At 36.6% G+C, this 21701-nt stretch overlaps 1 protein-coding gene across 7 annotated transcripts in view; it reads right to left on the reverse strand.

Annotated features, from left to right (window-relative positions):
• Positions 1-21701, reverse strand: part of grin2da (glutamate receptor, ionotropic, N-methyl D-aspartate 2D, a) — a 257377-nt gene that overhangs the window by 194777 nt on the left and 40899 nt on the right. For all 7 annotated transcript variants that reach the window (XM_087295417.1, XM_087295425.1, XM_087295420.1 and 4 more), the window contains one exon: positions 3758-3826. The gene's annotated coding sequence lies outside the window, so the exon portion shown is untranslated. The remainder of the gene's footprint in view (positions 1-3757; positions 3827-21701) is intronic.

A 21701-nucleotide genomic window follows, 5' to 3' on the forward strand; every position in this document is an offset into this window, starting at 1 on the left:
TTACCAGATATAAACATTATTAAGCATGTCTGGGGTAAAATGAAAGAGGCATTGAAGATGAATCCAAGGAATATTGATGAACACTGGGAGTCCTGCAAGAAGGCTTTCTTTGCCAATCCAGATGACTTTATTAATAAGTCAAGCTCATGAGAGTCATACACAATATTAATCCTTTTTCCACTGCACCATGCTTTTAAATTCTACACTGTAAATTATTTTTGTTAAGTGACAAGACTTTTGTCTCAGCAAAGTCAGAATTTATACCATCCTAAATAAATAAATAATCAAGGCATGATCATATTTCATTTTGGTAAAATAAGACTAAGGCACATATACGGTATTTCAAACTACAAATACTTGCTTCAGAAATACACTGAAAAATTGACTGATTGAATTGAATTTTTTCTTTAATGTAACTGGTTGCAAACTATTTATTTGGGCTGAATTTAAACAAATTAGATTTAGTAATGTTCAACTTAATTTGTTTGTTTAATTTCAGCCCATATAAATTGTTTGCAACCAGTTCCCTTAAATAAATTATGTCAATTCAATGAATAATGTTTTCAGTGTACTAGGATAAGAAATTGAAGTAAAATACGAGCAGTTTGTCTATTTGAATAATACATAAATATATCATTTGCAAGCGATCATCTAAAGAAGTGCCCTCGCTTTTATTGTTTGACAAATCTAAGTAGATTTATTAGGTTGTTGTGACATTTAGACAGATACAACAAACTGATCTATTTTCCCCTGCAGACTTTCACTTAAGACATAACTTTGCATATTCAATATTTGACAGGCATTTAGGCATTTTTGTGTTTATCTGACATAATAAAATGTTCATCCCATTTAAAAAAATCAGATTTTTGCTCATAAAGCAAGCAATTTTTATTTATCATCTCAGTACTCTTTATTATTAGACCATGACAGACACTGACCAAGCAAACATTTTCCAAATTAATATACGTTTTATATACACACTTGGGTATGTCCATGTGACAGCTTGAGCATGGGCTGCAGATGACATTGTTAACATTTGATTACAGATATTATTTTTTTTTATTATTATTAAATATTTTAAAGAGTAAAACTGAAATATTCTGACAGTTTGAATTAGGATTAAAATTAATATAATTTACCAAATGGATTTCCATAATATTTAGATCATGCAAATTTCTTCATTTTTTAACAGTATTGTCATTAAAGGGAAAAAATTAAAACTGTCATCATTTACTTGTTTAATTTTATTTCTTCTTTTAAAAACCAGGGAAGATATCCTGAAGAATGGTGAAAAGCAGCAGCTTTGGCTTTCATAATATTTTGTTTGTTTCTACTGTTGATGTCAATGGCTGCAACATCAATCCCAATATCTTGTTTTAGGTTAAACAGATGAAAGAAATTTATAAAAATTTACAACCACTTGTGTATGTAGATGATTCGTGTATTGGAAAGCCTTCTTACTGATGCTGATTCTGCAGTTTTTCACATCAGTGTTATTGAAAATCCATTTTTTGTTGATAAAACCATTCAAATGTTTGCCATGTAATGCTGTTTAATCAAAACTCGGCTATTGACAACAGCCATCATCTCAAAAGCATTGCAAGAATTAGATGCTTTGTTTCCAGTGAGGACTTAGAGAAACTTCTTCATGCTTTTATCAGCAGCAGAGTGGATTACTGTAATAGATTCCTCACTGGCCTTACCAAAAAGACTCATCCAGAACGCTGCGGCCAGGATTCTGACCAGAAACAGAAAATCAGAGCACATCACAACTGTCCTCAGGTCTTTACACTGGCTCCCAGTTACATTCAGAATATATTTTAAACTGTTACTACTTGTCTATACATCAGTAAATAGCCTAGGACTTCAATACAATACAGATATGCTCACTGAATACAAAGATAACAGATCACACAGATCATTAAGATCAAGTAAATTGGGTAAATTAGCCATCAGCTACTGCGCCCTCCACTGCAGAAATCAGCTTCCAGAAATGATCAGATGTGCACCAATATTAGGCAGATTCAAATCAAGACTTAAAACACATCAGTTTAGCTGTGCCTTTACTAAATGAGCACTGCACTACGCCACCACATCGCACTATTATGTCTTTCTTTTCTTTCCTTTAAAGAGCCCATATTAGGAGTTTTTGAAAATCCCCTTCCATGTAGTGTGTAACACAGCTCTAAGTGAAGTGAAGTATCCAGCTAAAGCTTAAATCTGTAAGAGTACAGTGTTTAAAACTGTTGATTCATCTATAAAAGAGTCGACTCATAGTGCTACAAACGAGTCGCCTTGATACCGAGTCATTAGGTGTTTCGCCATGACGTACTAACGAAACCAAATTATTCACGTGCACGCGCAAACCCGGGAGATTTCAAACCTGAGGCCCCGCCCTCTGACGCAGAAACCCAGACACACACACACACACAAACATGCCGGTCGATTGAAGTCACACTGCAGATGGATATTATTGAGTTTCTACCCAAAGATGAAACCTCAGCATTATAGCCAAGCAGTTGGAAACTTCTGGAAACTACATGCTACAAAGAATACTTCATCTGCGTTTGTTAAAGGAAGGATTAATAAAGAGTAACTTATTGATGGACATGTTAGGATAGGTTTCTTCCTCCATTTCTCAAGTGTAAGTACGTGGGATTAAAGTTGCCTCGTTTACTCTAGCTTGCAAATGTATTTAGTTGTGATTTGTTACTTGTAACAGCATGTACTGTATCAGGTTAACTCGCTTTATTCTCATATCTGGTGCAAAGCCACCTTAAAAACGCGACGTGTGCTGCTTTGTTTACGGAGCTCCGTGGAGGAGGGTAGTGTGTGTGTGTGTGTGTGCGTGCGTGTGTGTGTGCGCGCGCTGTCGTCCGGAGGTGTGTGTGTGTGTGTTTGTGTGTGTGTGTCCGCACACATTTCGTCCGTATGAGGGTTAAGTGTTTAAGTGTTAAGCGCGCAAGGACGAGGGCAATATGTGTGTGTGTGTGTGTGTCTGTGAAAAGAGCAGAGTGAGAAGCTAGGAGATCTCCTCAACAGTTTTTGGAGTTTTTGCTCAATAAAATAGTTAGTCGTCGGCATTTTCAACTCCATCGTTTTTATTTACATTGACCCACTGGCAGCTAAAATCCACGCCTACACTATCGAGCGTGTATGAACTGTGATTACTTTTATATTGCTGATTAGCTGTTGGGCATTTCACTCTCTCACTGAAGGCAGTCGACCAATCGCAACAGACTGTCATTGGTCCAATCAGCGCAGATTAGCTTCGCGATAAGGAGGGGTTTGGGAACAAATGAATCACTGGACGATTCATACGGGAGTTGCTGGGATAATTAGGTAAAAATAAATGCAGATTATAAGACCATAAAAGTGTTTTTTGACCTTGCATGCATATTAGACTGTTGTTGGAGACCCTTACAACCAAGATATGACCCTATTTCATGTATAATATGGGCTCTTTAAAACATGTTTTAACACATTTTAATCTGTTTTTAATTATTTTTATTTATTTGTTTTTAATTTAAATCTTGGCTTTAATTCTTGTTTATGTAAAGCACTTTGAATTACCATTGTGAATGAAATGTGCTATAAAAATAAACTTGTCTTGCCTTACCTAGAGACACAAGCTCATAAGAAATATTATGGGGGCATAGAATCAATGAATAAATGATTTGTTTCTTTACACAACATCAATTACTAGAAAAAAAACAACACAATGTCTATGATTTGTAATCAAATACATGTTACTCACCTATATATCTCCATATGCATAAATTTTCTGCCATGGTCAGTTTGCCCAATGATGCAGAGTGCTTGGGTTCTAGAAAAGACATAAAAGAAATGTAAAATCAAGGTAAAATAATGTGGTCACAGTGAACTTTTCTCTTACATCTGCTTTGAAAACACTGTTAAGTTTAGGTCTGACGTTTGCTAGATAATCTGTATAACAAGCCTTGCCTTCTTGTGGATGTGTACAAAAGTAACATGCATCTAAAAAGTGCAACAAAACATACTCGGAGCAATGTAATTCACGTTTCGCAAAAATGTACCCTAAGGCACGTATTTCCAGTGAACCCGAACTGGAAGCTAAGCAGAGCTGAGTCTGGTCAAGATGAGAGACCACCTGGGAAAATGAGGTTGCTGTAGGAAGTGGTGTTAGTGAGGCCAGCAGAGAATGCTTACTCTGTGGTCTATGTGGGTCTAAATGCCCCTTATCATTTGGAGGAGATGTTAAATCAAGATCCTGACTCTCTGTGTTCATTAAAAGGTGTGTGCCCATGATATAATACATGTTAAAAGCACAATATATTAATTGAGGGTGCACAATACTTGGTTTAAGCATTGATATCGCAATGTGTGCGTCACATCATTAGATATGCAATATTGAGTTGGGATTATCTAAACACATAACATTTGTGGAGACTTTAATTGTGCAGAACCTGAGCATAATAGAGACAGTTAATCACATGCATGTATTTTTAAGTCCTGTGACTACAATATGTAAGCATTTTAACCCTTTAACCACCCCACCAAGAAAAAAAAATGTTTGGATTGCATTTTTTAACTCCTAATGTCGCTAGTTAACTTGCTCAATGCAATTGTTTCAACCCATCCCATAATTTCTAAAACATCAGCCTCTACCAAATGATTGATATGTCGGTTTATGGTAAAAGTACCAAACTTAATACATATACTATAAAAAATCTGAAAATATAAAGTGTATGACCAATTTATTAAAAGAAATATTCAAAACAAAACATTTTTAAATACTAAATCACCTTCAAGTATGCCATAAAATATTACAGATTCTTATTTAACATACTTTCTTGTTTTTTATTTTAAATAATACCAAAATCAAGTGTAGTAGTGCAACAGGATAATTTTAATTTTTTTTGTAAACCAACAATGCTGTGAGTGTAAGCCATTATTTAAAACAGTTATTCTGTAAATGACTTTAACAGTCATTATTTAAAACAGTCAAAACACGGTCAACTGTTTGGTAAAGGGGCAGTCAAAGGGTTAAGAGAGTTCAAAGTAATTCAATAGATCATAAAGAAGTTTAATAAATATAAATTTTATTGAACAATTTATATGATGAAGGCTATGCATAGTTAATTTAAATTTGATTATTGTTTACATATCGATTTTTGTAACCGAACATTGTTAGACTCTGCAGAACCATAAATCCCTGTTTATTCACTATAATATTTGCTTAATTGTGTTTATTTATGACTACATATATATATATATATATATATATATATATATATATATATATATATATATATATATATATATATGATTACATAAAAATACATTTATATTTCACTCCCCTATACAATCATCCCAATTAGGTCTGAACAATATATCGTTCGAGCAGAGCATCGATATTACTATGTGTGTATCATCAATAATCATTGCACTATTAGTTTATTAATTTAAGATTAAAAGATATTTTTAAATATTTTTTATATATACAATTATTTATACATTTCCCAGTGATGGGTTGTAGTTGGAAGGGCATCCGCTGTGTAAAACATATGCTGGATAAGTTGGCGGTTCATTCTGCTGTGGCGAAAATGAATAAATTATTTATACAATAATGACCATGATATTTTATGTTTGATTGCTCAATCTTTATATTTGAATATTGTTAGACTCCCCAGAAAAAACATTAACAACTTTTATTGCTTTTAACATTTTTATTTTTGCTTTGTCATATTTATATATGATTGTAATTCATTTTAGTTTATGCAGATGCACTGCACAGAAAAAGACTTGATCCCAGTCATCAATCGAAATTAATAAAATCGTCCCAAATAGAGCGATTCAAATCAACTCATAAAAATTCTATTCATATTGCCATAATCGCAGCAAAACAAAATATCGCAATGTCTGATTTTTCCAATCATCGATTTGTGTTGGGACAACATGAAGGAATGAAGTTAACTTAATAGTTTTTACAAATTTAAGTGGATTAAACTTTTAAACAATTAAACAATTAAAACAGTTAAGTAGTCAAAAAAATAAACAATTGTGTTGTGTCAGCTTATTTTAAGTAGTTTAAACACACAGCAAACCTCATTTTTGAGTTAAAAAAACAACATTGGTCAGTGTGGTTAAAAGTGAATTAACACTAAAACACAACAGGTTTCAGATTGGCATTGATGTTTCAAGAACTTTTAACATCTACTGAAAATCTTCGACATTTAAAGTGTCAGATTCTAAAAGCATTAGTTCACCACAAAATGAAAGTTGTTATTTATCACCAGTGATGGAAAGAGTAGTGAAAAATCATACTTAATCGTACTATTACTTGCCTAAAAGTGTAGTGCAGGTAAAGTAAAGGTATCTGTACTAAATATTACTCAAAGAGTAAAAAGTAACCCTTTCAAAAGTACTCAAGAGTAATGAGTATTGCGCTGTAAAAAGCTGATGCATTTTTATTTCCAAACAAAATGCAATGTCCCCACAACCCAATGTCCAGCCGCAACCCATCTCTGGGAAACATCCACACACACACTCATACACTACGGACAATTTAGCCAAACCCAATTCACCTGTACCGCATCCGCATGTCTTTGGACTGTGGGGGAAACCCAACGCAGGGAGAACATGCAAACTCCACACAGAAACACCAACTGAGCCGAGGCTCGAACCAGCGACCCAGCGACTTTCTTGGTGTGAGGCAACAGCACTACCTACTGCGCCACTGCTTCGCCCTATTTAGATTGTTGAAGCTGTCAATTTTATATATATTTAACAGCCTCTAAAGTGTTCGCCTCTTACAACAACAAATAAGCAAACTACAATGAGGAACAACTGATCAAGATTTAGCAACATCACTCATCAACTAGCAAGAACGGCACACATTCTGGAGAAGTGCAGTGTTTTCAATCCTTTTCTGATTAAGTTATTGCAATATTTGGGAATAAAATGACATATTCGATAAAGCATTTTTATAATTGTAAACATAAAAGTCTCCCAAATTACAGTTGACTCTTTTTGGGTCCTGCAAAACACATACTGTACAGCAAAATGCATATCTTAAATAGCTCTCAGTAAAACACTGTCCACTGCACCTGCTCAGACAAGCACAGATTTCATGCTATTATTATATGAATTTACATTGTTCTCTTAGAAGCTCGCTAGTTCTTTCCTCCACAGCGTGATTCTAATTATTTCTCCCATCGATCATAAAATATTATTACTGTGAAGTTCCTGCAGAGTCTCCCCAAATTGCTAACTATCAAATTAAGTCTATATTGTTGAATTTCTGTTCGCAGCATATAGAGCCAGACAGCTGCAATGCAGCAAACACACTGTAAACATGTTGAATGAATTGCATTAACTGAAAATCAATAGGCGGGGACATTATGGGAGACGAGTGCTCCTCTTTTATGGTCTTCCTTGTGGATTACTCTGGTGTGATTCTAACGGTCCCAAATACAAAGTGGACTAGATTAAAAAGCATTAATAGAGAAAGCCTGGCAGCAGCGGCAAGCACTTAATTTTTCGTCTAGGAAGATTATAAATGGACAGAAATGACGTGCAAGAGATGTTCTGAACAATATGTGGTGTGGGAGTAATGACATCTAACAATTCAAAGTGATCACAATAAAAACAACAGAAATCTTAGACCAAGACTCTCTGGAACATGCTGAGTCACACTTCATCACGCAATCATTCGCCTTTTAAGAGCACATTTTTACTTTAAAAGCTAGTGCTAATTATTTCAAAAGTTGACCATTTAGTGTGTTTTTTTCATTCTTTATTTTACTGCCACGCAGTATCCTTGAGATCACGCCGCTCTCTGTGTTTTCAGGCACATCATCTGCTTGTTGAGTATGTTGTATTCTCTTTGAACTGCAAAGTGTGCGAAGAGCAGTGCAAGCGAAAGAACATCGATTCAGCTTCCTGAGTCTAGAGAGAGGGAGAGACGGCTCTGCAGAACAGCCTGTCCTCTTTATGTACAAAAGCACACCTTCATCTGTCAGAGCGATGTCTCACTGACGCATTTCTTCCATCAGGGGGCAGCACTGAACAACATACACGCTGGTGTCCCTCAGAGCTCACGCAAGCCGTAATACAGTTTAATTATGCAGAGAATGGTGATGTTTATAACTCATTCTCTCTTTTTGTTCTGTCCCGTTCTCGTCAGTCGAACACATTCATCTCTTCCCATATCCGTGCCTCCATCCACAACATAAGCGCAGACATAATTCATAACATCATGCATTAACATTTGCACAGCGGACTACTGCAAAATAAATCAATGCAAACTCCATACATCTTGGCAGGCTTTCCATCCACTGCACAGCACACACATACATTATATATATATATATATATATATATATATATATATATATATATATATGGGACACTTCATTCTTCATTCACACACACACACACATGCACCCTCTCACTCCTCCTCATCCTCTGTCTGACAGATGGGACAGGCCACTGCCAGCTTGCGTTCCCATGAGACTGGCCAACACTATCTGATACGAGACAGCAAGAGTGAGAGAGGGAACAGGAAGAGAGAGTGCTTTGACTGAAGGATATCATGATGACAAGCTGGTCCATAATGGAGAGAGACAGAGAAAAAGCAAGAGAAAGTCAAATATAGTGTTGTGTTTTGACAATACACACATAATCGTAGAAACTTAAGTCAGCATTCAGACAGCCAACAAATCAATAGTGGTATTTTCATTGCACTTGGTTTTGATCGAGTTTAATGGGGTCATGAATTGTATTTTCTTTAACATTTTAGGATGAATGTATTATTAAATCTGAGCTCCACGGGAAGATTTTTGTATTAAAAGAAAACTACTTTTAAAAATGGATTAGACTGAATAACAGTTGCGCATATTAAAACAACATATTGATGCTTCTACGTCCTGTAATCTTTTGAAAACACTGTAAAAGATGCTGGGTTCCACACGATCCATTTGTGTTGGGACAACATGAAGGAATGAAGTTAACTTATTAGTTTTTACAAATTTAAGTGGATTGAACTTAAAACAATTAAGTTGTCAAAGAAATAAACAATTGTGTTGTGTCAACTTATTTTAAGTAAGTAGTTTGAACAAACAGCAAACCTCATTTTTGAGTAAAAAAAAACAACATTGGTCAGTGTGGTTAAAAGTGAATTAACACTAAAACACAACAGGTTTCAGATTGGCATTGATGTTTCAAGAACTTTTAACATCTACTGAAAATCTTCGACATTTAAAGTGTCAGATTCTAAAAGCATTAGTTCACCACAAAATGAAAGTTGTTATTTATCACCAGTGATGGAAAGAGTAGTGAAAAATCATACTTAATCGTACTATTACTTGCCTAAAAATGTAGTGCAGGTAGACTAAAAGTATCTGTAGTAAATATTACTCAGAGTAAAAAGTAACCCTTTCAAAAGTACTCAAGAGTAATGAGTATTGCGCTGTAAAAAGCTGATGCATTTACAGTACATGTAATTTGTGCATGTGTGTGTAAACGTAACATTCTGTAGTGCGTTTAGTTATTGCTCAGCAGGCACACAACATCATTAGACGTTAATATTAGGTTAGATTTAGGTTGTGACGTCAGGTGACCAAATGTCCATATCTTTTACAGTCTATGGCTTTAATGTCTAGCCAGCGTCTAAGGACTATGTTATTTTTTCAAATGATGTACAATGTCAAATGATGTTGATTTTAGGTTGTGTAAGAAAGTGACCAAAATCCAACGTCAAGAAAACATCTTAAACCAACGTCATAATGATGTCAGATAAATTATTTGTCAGGTATGGCAACCAAAATTTAAAATGTGATAGACATCACAGTGGTAATGTCCACACAACATCAAGCTGTAACATCGTTAGATGTTGATAATTGGTTGATTTTAGGTTGGACGTTGGACATTGAAGTCGACCTGATGAGGTTCTGACGTCAACACGGATTTTATTTCCAAACAAAATGCAATGTCCCCACAACGTTGGGTTACAATGTCAATCTGCCGTCATGTTGACGTCTTGTAACTGCTGGGTGTTTAAGGCCAATTCAGTCATCATACATTAAACATCCGTCATTTTCTCATCAGTGACATGCATCTAAACAGTCTCTGGGTTACTGTGTGTAAAGATTTTAGACATCTTGGGCACTTTTAATGCTTCCAAACTTTTCTGCATTTATAAATCATCTTGAGGAAGTTCATTATGATGCAATTTACCTTTGATGTGTGATTTGATTGGACAGGAATCACAGGACTGATTTTTCTAATCCCCATAGACAAGAAAAAATAAAGTAGTGACTGCAGGTTTAAGGAAAGTAGTGGAGTAAAAGTTCAGATACTGCACTGAAAATGTACCCAAGGGAAAGTGAAAGTACACATTTTTGAAACTACTTAGTAAAAAATTCCAGATAAAAACTACTCAATTTCAGTAGTTTGAGCATTTCTAATTTGTTACTTTACGTCACCTTTTATCACACACCCTAATGTCCTTCTAAACCCCTTATCAAGTTAACTTCATAATAAACAGTGTATACAGTGTGTATAAAGGGATATTTTGCTTTTAAAATGTTGTCTCAATATACCCATTTAAATGGTCTCAGCCTCCTAAATTATACATTCAGCTTTAGCCATAAAGTCTAATTTTCTTTTTTTGATTGTTTACTCTATGTCAGTGGTCACCAAACTTGTTCCTGGAGGGCCGGTGTCCTGCAGATTTTAGCTCCAACCCTAATCTAACACACCTGAACAAGCTAATCAAGGTCTTACTTGGTATACTTGAAACATCCAGACAGGTGTGTTGAGGCAAGTTGGAGCTAAACCCTGCAGGGACACCGGCCCTCCAGGACCAGGATTGGTGACCCCTGCTCTATGTTATATAAACAGTAGCATGAAACAACTATTTTCTGTATTATTTGTCATTTAAGTAATACAAAGTATGTGTCTTTCCCTATATGTTCAAGTCAACTCTGTTACATCCTAAATAATTAAAGCACTGATATAAAATACATGCAACTTGCTGTGATTTTACTTCCACTAATGAGAAACTCTGGAAATCATTGAGGCATGTCATTATTCATTAATTTGTGCAAAATTTTTAGGAGGAAACACTGATACTAAATTAATTATGTGCCAACTCTGTTATTGTTTAATTTCAGTGAATTTTTCTTTTTAAAAAAAACAAAACTATTATATGATTAAAGAGCCCCTATTATGGGTGTTTGAAAATGACCCTCCATGCAGTGTGTCACAAATGAATGAAAACATCTAGCTGAAGTTTAAATCTGAAATTGCACCGTGTTTAAAACTATTGATACTTTAACGAAATTGACCCAAGGTCAATGAATTGCGTTGGGTTCGTATCTTTTGCCTCGACACTGATACTTTTGCTATCAGCGTTAATAAGGTACATGAACAAATATGAAGTACCGGATCCAGTAAAACATGAACGTGCCTCTCCCTTCAGACACTAGCGGCGGGCTGGGGATCACGGGACTGATCATGACGCGAAGCTGACGATCACTGACAGATGGAGATTTGGCTGTGGTAAATAAAGGGTTAAAGTTCATTTTCACAACAACACCACAGTATAGCCAATCTAGTGCTGTTTGTTCCTGTCATTTTCCTGATTTCTGATACAATAACCTACGCTGCAATGCGGGATTCACCAGCCGTTTGCTATTAAAGGAAAGAGCAGCAGAGACTATTATGTATGAGACTTTGTCAGACTTTGACAAGGACTTTGTCACTAACTGTTAACTGTTTCTTCTTCCTCCGAATCAACATGTAAGTGTGATTAAAATTGCTGCCTTGTTTCCTGTAGTTTGCAAAATATGTATTAAATTGTGTGTTGTAACTTGTAATCGCTCTGCTAGGCTTGTAATCCCTCATCTATTATACGGTAGATCAGTGCTTACTGTATCTCTCAGGTTAAATCTGTATAGGGCTGTTCACATATTGCATTCAAAACCACATTGAAAATGCGACGTGTCCCTCTTCCTTTACCGATTTAAATGCTTTTCTAAACTCGCAATCCTCTGCCGTTTGTCTATGCTATGGCCATCATCTGCTGTCGTCACACGCACAGCGTGGTTTTTTACTGAAAGCGTGTTGTTGTTGTTGGGTTAGGGTGAAGAGTAGAGTAATATGCTGGTGTTTAACTGCATTGCTTTAATGAAGTCCTGCATCCTCGATCCTACTTCATAGCCATACTGGCCGTTTCTCCCTGTCTCTCGCTGAACCCAGTCGACCAGTCACAACAGACTGGGTCACTGGACCGATCTCAGCAGATTAATCTCATGCAAAGAAGGAACAAATCAAACACTAAACAAATCATATTGAAGTCGTTGAGACAACAGGTAAAAATAAATGCATAAAATAAGATAATGAAAGTGTTTTTTAACCTCGCATACATATCAGCCTGTAATTGGAGACCCGCAAAACTAAAATATGACCTTTTAAAATGCATAATAGGGGCTCTTTAAAATACATCAAATTCAGCTTTAGACATGTGGTATCTGGTTTGAAGCTAAAGCACAAAATAGTTGAAAATGTCAAGTCTGTTACTGCTTTAAAAGTTAATCATAAAATAATCAAATGTTCCCTATCATAAGCATTCAGCATTTTTTACATTTATAACATGCTCAGTTTCATTCATTTATTAATTTTCCTTCAACTCAGTCCCTTATTTATCAGGGATCGCCACAGTGAAATGAACCACCAACTATTCCAGCATAAGTTTTAGGCAGCGGATGCCCCTCCAGCCACAACTTGGTACTGGCAAACACCCATACACTCTTGCATTCTTACACACACTCATACATTACAGCCAATTGTGTTTACCCAATTCCCCTATAGCGCACGTGATTGGACTGTGAGGGAAACTGAAGCATGCAAACATGGGAAGAACAGGCAAACTCCTAACAGAAATGCCAACTGACCCAGCCGGGACTTGAATTAGTGACCTTCTTGCTGTGAGATGATCGTGCCAACCGTGCCACCGTGCCAACCTAGGCTGCTGTTTACCATACGTTATCCTTCATTCATTTTCTTGTCGGCTTAGTCCATTTATTAATCCAGGGGCTGCCACAGCGGAATGAACCACCAACTTATCCAGCAAGTTTTTACACAGCAGATGCCCTTCCAGCCGCAACCCATCTCTGGGAAATACACACACACTCATACACTACGGACAATTTAGCCTACCCAATTCACCTGTACTGCATGTCTTTGGACTGTGAGGGAAACCGGAGCACCCGGAGGAAACCCACGCGAACGCAGGGAGAACATGCAAACACTGAAACACCAACTGAGCCGAGGTTCAAACCAACGACCCAGCGACCTTCTTGCTGTGAGGCAACAGCACTACCTACTGCGCCACTGCTTCACCCGTTATCATTCAGTTCAAGGAAAATGATTGGAAAATGCCTGAAATGGTCCCTGCAATTCTGCAATCAGTTGTATATTCCTGTCCAATAATTGCAAATAAAGAGAAGCAGAGGCTAAAGAGGTTTGTGTTTTCTCTTTCTGTGTGAAATAATGCTGAATTCCAGTTGGTCATTATATATGGCAGTCAATTAATACCAGTTATAGTTTTCCAAAAAATCTTCTGGAAAGAGAAAGAAACTTAAACAGATCTGGAACAAACTGCGTGAGAGTAAACGGAGAGTAATTCCTCATTTCAGAGTAAACTGTCCTTTTAAGATGAAATTGCACATCAAGTGAACTTTTGTTGTGTCAAATGTGATGAGACTTTGCAGTCGCTATGGTTACGGGCGATAGTCACCAATACAATACAGACTTCAGCTGCACACTCATACAGACAGTGTTTCAGCCTCTATTATAAGCTGCTGTGAGAATTTCAAGACTCACACCTTCAAGTAAATGCGCCGGTCAGGGCAGTGTGAACATTAATATTAAAGGGACAGTTCACACAAAAACGAAACCATTCACTCACCCTCCAATTGCTCCAAACCTGTTGGAGTTTTGCTTCTGTAGAACACAAATGGTGGTGTTTTAAAGTATGTTGGAAACCGTTAGCCATTGATTTCCATAGAATTTCTCCTACTACTATAGATCGATTTCTGTGTTTAACAGAAAAAGTAACCCATAAAGGTTTTAAATGAACTACAGCTTTAAGTAACACTAACTGACAGTATTTAATGAGTAAAACTGTATTGAGCTGGATTTGCTTTTTAAATGAAACATTTTGCAACTTCGATCATCATTATTGAACTAACTTTAAATCAACACTGACATAGATTGACATGAATATTGTTACTTTTACATCTACTGTTCATTTTCTGACACTTACTTTACTGTTACTTTTCTTTTACATTTACCGTTTTACTTTCTGAATATTGTTGCTTTTAAGTCATTTAGCGGACGCTTTTGTCCAAAGCGACTTACAATTCGGGAGGCATTCATCGATTCAACAAGAAGAGACACTACACACAAGTGCTAATTCTACAAAGGAACTATTAGTGTTCAGATAATTCAATGCTATTTTCTTTATATAAAGCGAAGAGTGTTTCAACAGGTGGTTTGTCAAACCCACTCACCTGTGTAAAGCACATATAATAAATATGTTATATAAATAAGCACACTGTATTTTTTAGAGATATGGAGTGACTGTAAGAAAGTATCTGGTGCATATGTTCAAAGCTGGTGCAAGTGTCAGTTAAAATGTCTGTGAAATTAAAGATTGTGTATTCTACAGGTGGTTTGTCAAGCCCACTCACCTGTGCCATACACACTTCATAAATGCACAATGTTGTTGTTTTTTTTAAAGAGTGTTTCTACAGGTGGTTTGTCAAGCCCACTTACCTGTGCTATACACACTAAAATCTCTAAAATGTCATTTGTATGTGGACAATATATAAAAACTATTAATTGAGTGAATTTACAGAAATGGTACTATATAGTGATACGCTCATCGCCCACTTTATTAGGTACACATGTCCAACCTCTTCGTTCAAACAAATTTCTAATCCGCCAATCACATGGCAGCAACTCAATGCATTTAGGCATGTAGACATGGTCAAGACAATCTGCTGCAGTTCAGACCGAGCATCAGAATGGAGAAGAAAGATGATGAGTGACTGAATGTGACATGGTTGTTGGTGCCAGACAGGCTAGACTGACTATCTCAGAAACTGCAGTTCAACTGGGATTGGTGCGGTGAATGGCGGAGGGTGCCGTAGACAAAAGTAAGCGGGGCGAGGGTGTTGCGGACAAAAGTGAAGAGGGTTGGGGAGTCACGGAAAAAAAGTGAAAGTGAACAGCAGACGGGAGAGGAGGGCAGTTAAGGAGGGGGATCGGTAAAATTAAGGAGCCAGATCAGATTTCAGAGGTGCCGGATCCAGTGTGTTACGCCACAAATTGAGCCCTGGCTTTTCTAGACACTCAAAGCGCTATACACAATGGGGGGAATCTCCTCATCCACCACCAGTGTTCAGCATCCACCTGGATGACATGACGGCAGCCATATTGCACCAGACCACACAACCAGCTGATTGGTGGAGAGGAGACAGAGTGATGAAGACAATTATGATATGGGGATGGTTGGAAGGGGCCATGATGAACAGAGGCCAGTGGGCATATTTACTACCCCTACTCTTTTTCGAAAGACATCCTGGGATTTTTTATGACCACAGAGAGTCGGGACCTCAGTTAAATGTCTCATCTGAAAGAAGAACACCACTTCCGGCAGCAACCTGGCTTTCCCATGTGGTCTCCTATCCAGGTACTGACCAGGCTCAGCCCTGCTTAGCTTCAATGGGCAACCATGTGAGAGTTACAGAGAGCTAGCAGCCGGAGATGGGCTACAGGAGCAGAAGACTACACCGGGTGTCACTCCTGTCAGCTAAGTGAGAAACTGAGGCTACGAATCGCACAGGTTCACCAAAATTGGACAATAGAAGACTGGAGAAATGTTGCCTGGTCTGATGAGTCTCTATTTCTGCTGCAACATTTAGATGGAAGGCTCAGAATCCGGCGTCAACAAGAAAGCATGGATCCATCCTGCCTTGTGTAAACAGTTCAGGCTGGTGGTGGTGGTGTAATGGTGTGGGGGATATTTTCTTGCCACATTTTGAGCCCATTAATACCATTTGAGCTTCGTGTCAACACCACAGCCTAGAGTTGCTGACCATGTCCATCCCTTTATGACCACAGTGTACTCATCATCTAATGGCAGCTTCTAGCAGGAGAAAGCGCTATATCATAAAGCGTGAATCATCTCAGACTGGTTTCTTGAACATGACAATAAGTTCACTGTACTCAAATGGCCTCCACAGTCATCAGATCTAAATCCAACAAAGCACCTTTGGGATGTGCTGGAACGGGAGATTCGCATCATGTATGTGCAGCCGACAAATCTGCAGCAACTGCATGATGCTCTCATGTCAGTATGGACCAAAATCTCTGAGGAATATTTTCTTTGTCTTGATGAATCTATAAGGATTAAGGCAGCTCTGAAGGCAAAAGTGAGTCCAACCCAGTACTAGTAAGGTGTACCTAATAAAGTGGCCCCTAAATGTATATTGTCATCTTGTTATATTGAGATGACATCATGGTAGGAGATTTTTGCAGCCCTACAGCAGTTTATGGTCGAATTGTCAAACTGAACCAGATTGACTCTGACTGAGCTAAATGACTCTATTGGCTCTTTAAATAGGTTTCACTGCATAATTTGAAGAAGTTTGCGTCATTGATTCTGTTGTTTTCCTGTTTACTGTAAAGCTGCCTTAAAGCGGTCTGTTTTGCATAAAGTGCTACATTAAAGGTTGCTAAGTTAAAGGTTGCTTAGTTTAATAGCATTACAAATGATGACATCCTCTGAAATCTTTGAGGAAAGGCAGGGATGATCTTTTGATTCGGTATTGTCGCAGAGCAGTGTTGGCTGTGATTGTAATGAGACTGGATATATCAATGTGACATTAAGCTGCAGAATGCTGCATTTGTGCTGATGGGATTTTCAAATTGCATGACAGCATTTATAGGATTATCATAATGAGCACCGGTAAATAAATTATTCTGAATCTGATGCACACAGGCTCAAAAACAATGGCAGTTTGCACACACCTGTTATTTGTATTCATTTAGCAGCCAGTGCTATTTTGCCACACCGATTTCAATACACATTTCATTTTTATTTCGAATACTTTCTGAATCACCTTCTGAGTCACTTAAATCACCTTTCTTCCCCATTCTGATGCTCGGTTTGAACTGCTGCGGATCGTCTTGACCATGTCTACATGCCTAAATCCATTGAGTTGCTGCCATATGATTGGCTGACTAGAAATTTGCATAAAAAAGCGGTTGGACAGATGAGCCTAATAAAGTGGCCGCTAAGTGTATATGAAAATTTGAAGACCATTTTATAGTAATAAGTAAGTCATAGGAATTAAATGTAAACATATATCCTATAAATATAGAATCTGTTTGCAAAAGATACAAAAAATGTGTAATTGTAAGACAAATTTTAAGTACATCCAAATGAAATAATTGAATATAAAATGTGCCTGAAAGCTCTCCAACCTACATTAGTGAAGGTTTCTCTACAATCCCTTGTTATGTCAAGACAATTCAAAGAAAATCTCCTTGCTCAAAGACAGATAATGAAGCTCTGTATGTGTGTGGATGAGTGTGTGCTCAATAAAGCTGCGGTGAATCACCACAGTGAGGCTATAATGAACGTCTCGAACACACGTCTAACACCTCGAGAGCTTTGTGTCTCTGTCCAAGGGCCTTTGTTGAAGGATTCAGTGACCTTTAGCGACGGGTCACCGCTCTTTTACACAGGTTCAGAGGAATTTCACCCATTGTTGCTGTCAGGTGGAAACTCGGTAATCACATTTATGACATACAACAAGTTCATGTCTGGATTTCACAGATATAAAAGTGATTGTCATATAGTGTGTATGCCATACATGCAACTAATTTCCATTACTATTTAATTTACATACATATATATATATATATATATATATATATATATATATATATATATATATATATATATATATATATATATTTATATATTTTTTTTTATATTTTTTTTTTTAAATTTTTTTTTTAACCATTAGAAATACAAATTTGTACATTTTTGTTAAGCATATTAGCTATTTATTATATTTATGTACAGTTGAAGTCAAAATGATTAGCCACCCTTTGATTTCTTATTTTTTTAATTTTTTTAATATTTCCCAAACAGAGCAAGGACATTTTCACAGTATGTCTGATAATATTTTGTCTTCTGGAGAAAGTCTTGTTTTTAATTTTATTTTTTCAGCTAGAATAAAGACATTTTTTTTTTTTTTTTAACATTTTAAGGTCAAAATGATTAGCCTTTTAAGCTATATATTTTTTCAATAGTCTACAGAACAAACCATCTTCATACAATAACTTGCCTAATTACCCTAAGCTAATTAACCTACTTAAACCTTTAAATGTCACTTTAAGCTGTATAGAAGTGTCGTGAAAAATATCTAGTCAAATATCATGTACTGTCATCATAGCAAAGATAAAAGAAAACAGTTATTAGAGATGAGTTATTAAAACTATTCTGTTTAGAAATGTGCTAAAAAAAATCTTCTCTCCGTTAACCAGAAATTGGGGAAAAAATTAACAAAAATAATTCTGACTGTATATGTATGTATATGCACTGTGGGTCAAAAAAAAGTATTTAAAAAAAAGCCACCAATTGTGCAAGTTCTCCTATTTAAAAAGATGAGAGTAACCTACAATTTTCATCATATTTAATCCATTTACAACTACGAGACACAAAATGAGAAAAACAATCCAGAAATCACATTTTAGGATTTTTAATGAATTTATTTGCAAATTATGGTGGAAAATAAGTATTTGGTCAATAACAAAATTTCATCTCAATACTTGGTTATGTACCTTTCGCTGGCAATAACAGAGGTCAAACATTTTCTGTAAGTCAAGGTTTTCACACACTGTTGCTGGTATTTCGCCCATCTCCTCTGGAGCGTTGATGTTTTGGGCAACAAAGACATTCAACTCCCTCTAAAGATTTGTTAATGGGGTTGAGATCTGGAGACTGGCTAGGTCCCTCCAGGACCTCAAAATTACAAGGCCAGTCCTTCGTTGCCCGGGTGCAGCCATGTTTCTTCAATGCCCCTGCTGATGGTAGGAGATTTTCACTCAAAATCTCATAATACATGGCCCCACTCATTCTTAACACAAATTAGTCGTCCTGGTCCCTTTGCAGAAAAACAGCCCCAAAGCATGATGTTTCCACCCCATGCTTCACAGTAGGTATGGCCTTCTGTGGATGCAACTCAGCATTCTTTCTCCTCCAAACACGACAAGTTGAGTTTTTACCAAAAAGTTCTATTTTGGTTTCATCTGACCATAAGACATTCTTCCAGTCCTCTTCTGGATCATCCAAATGCTCTCTAGCAAACTTCAGATGGGTCTTGACATGTACGGGCACTGCAGGATTTGAGTCCCTGGTGGCTCAGTGCGTTACTGATAGTAGCCTTTGTTGTTTTGGTCCCAGCTCTCTGCAAGTCATTCACTAGGTCCCCACGTGTGGTTCTGGGATTTTTGCTTACAGTTCCTTGGGATTATTTTGATCTTGCATGGAGCCCCAGATTGAGGGAGATTATCAGTGCTCTTGTATGTCTTCCATTTTCTAATAATTGCTCTCACAATTAATTTCTTCACACCAAGCTGCTTACCGATTGCAGATTCAGTCTCTCCCAGCCTGGTGCAGGTCTATAATTTTGTTTCAGGTGTCATTTGACAATTCTTTGGTCTTGGTCATAGTTGAAGTGTGTGACTGTTTTAGGTTGTGGACATGTGCCTTTTGTACTGATAAAGAGTTTAAAAAGATGCCATTAATAGAGGTAACAAGTGAAAAACAGAGGAGCCTCTTAAAGAAGACGTTACAGGTCTGTGAGAGATGGAAATCTTACTTGTTTGTAGGAGACCAAATACTTATTTTACCAAGGAATTTATTCATTAAAAATCCTACAATGTGATTTTCTGCATTTTTTTTCTCATTTTGTCTTTCACAGCTGAGGTGTACCTATGATGAAAAGTGCACATCTCTCTCATATTTTTTAAGTGCACAATTCATTTAATTATTTGAACATTTTTTTTAAACATTTTCTTTGGTCCTTTGCACCTTCTTTGCGGTTTACAAAAATCCAGCTCAGGTTGAGTTTAAAAAATGCTTTCAAATGTGCTTCACCAAATTATAGGTTATAAAGTTTATTGTAGTTATGTGGGTGGTCATTTTTTTAATAATTTGGACAGTGTTTTAATAGATAAAGTGCTGCACAGTGGTTATTAAATAAAACACATTTACTTATGACTAGACTGCAAATGTTAGACTAAAAGGCCGTTTATAACAAGGACAATGTCAATAACAGAAATTAAAATAGTGTTGTAACTCTAAAAATCATTATACAAAAGAAAAGTCCATACTCCCATATTCCCTTGTGCTTTGAAAAAAGTTTTATGCCTACATGACAACTTTTCAAAAATGATCTGCTTACACATCTGTGAAAATGGCCCAAAAATTGCTGTAGTACATAAGCCAGGTCAGTATTTGGCGCTGTCAGCTTGTTAGTAAACAATACCTATAGGCAAGTGATGATGTGCAGTTGGTTTATAATACTCAAGCTCTTGAAAACAGGATTAAGAGGCCATTTATAGGGCCGCCATGAGGGATGTTCATCTCCATATAGACATCTAATATACATCTCATGTCTATGTGTAATTATGTGTATAAGATGCATCTCTAGTGTTGGTTGTAATGTGAAGTAAATCCACACTTTGCAAATGAAGCTTTAGGAAACACTTGAGCAACAACACTATCACATGCTCCACCATTTTTGTGTATGTATGTTTGTGCTTATCAATAAAGTCCACATAAACTGGAAATGGCAGGGACTTTTATTTTAGTATGTTGATCTACTCACAACAGAAACCGAATATTATGGACAGGGCTTTGTTTTGTTGGCTAATTGTAACAGGTGGAGGTTAGGAATATTGTGACTGAAGCAGTCAAACCGACGTCCACTACTTCAAATCACAGAAACAAATGGACTTTGATTGAAGTGGATTAACTTGTATGGATTAATTGTTCTTCTTCAGAATAAAAATGTGTGCTAGCAAAATAAGTATTGTAAATATTGATTTCACAGACTTTGACACATTTTCCTAACCACAAACTATGTATATACGTGACATCCTAAATTTTTCATAGACTTTCATTTACAGTTGTTTACCCAGATACAACAAAGAAAAACTGGGGAAAAAAAACCTTACATTTATAGTTGTGTTTTAAGTAAAATTTATTTTTGTCAGTCTACATTTGGGCCTAAAAAAAATCACTTAGCATAAAAAAGTTGCAAAAAAAAAAAAATTGTTTATATTCATGTTTAGACAACAAAATACCAACGTTTTAACTTATGTTGAAGCAGTTAGAAAAACTTCCACATTGAAACCCATTTTCAAATTTATGCATTTTCAAGAGTTCACACTTAGCTAATGATTAATTATAAAAGCTTGTTTGGCATGCTGTCCCGGGAGAGAGCCCTGAGCTCATGAGATCCTCGAGCCCAGGGCTCCCTCCCGTTGCAAGGCGGGAGGGGAGTTTGAGCTCAGGTAGATCTCGAGAACTCCCCTGCTGTAGCAAGTGAATGCTCTTGAAATTAATTACT

Source organism: Danio rerio, chromosome 19 (assembly GCF_052040795.2).
Source record: "Danio rerio strain M-AB ecotype USA chromosome 19, GRCz13ab, whole genome shotgun sequence".
NCBI lineage: Eukaryota > Metazoa > Chordata > Actinopteri > Cypriniformes > Danionidae > Danio > Danio rerio.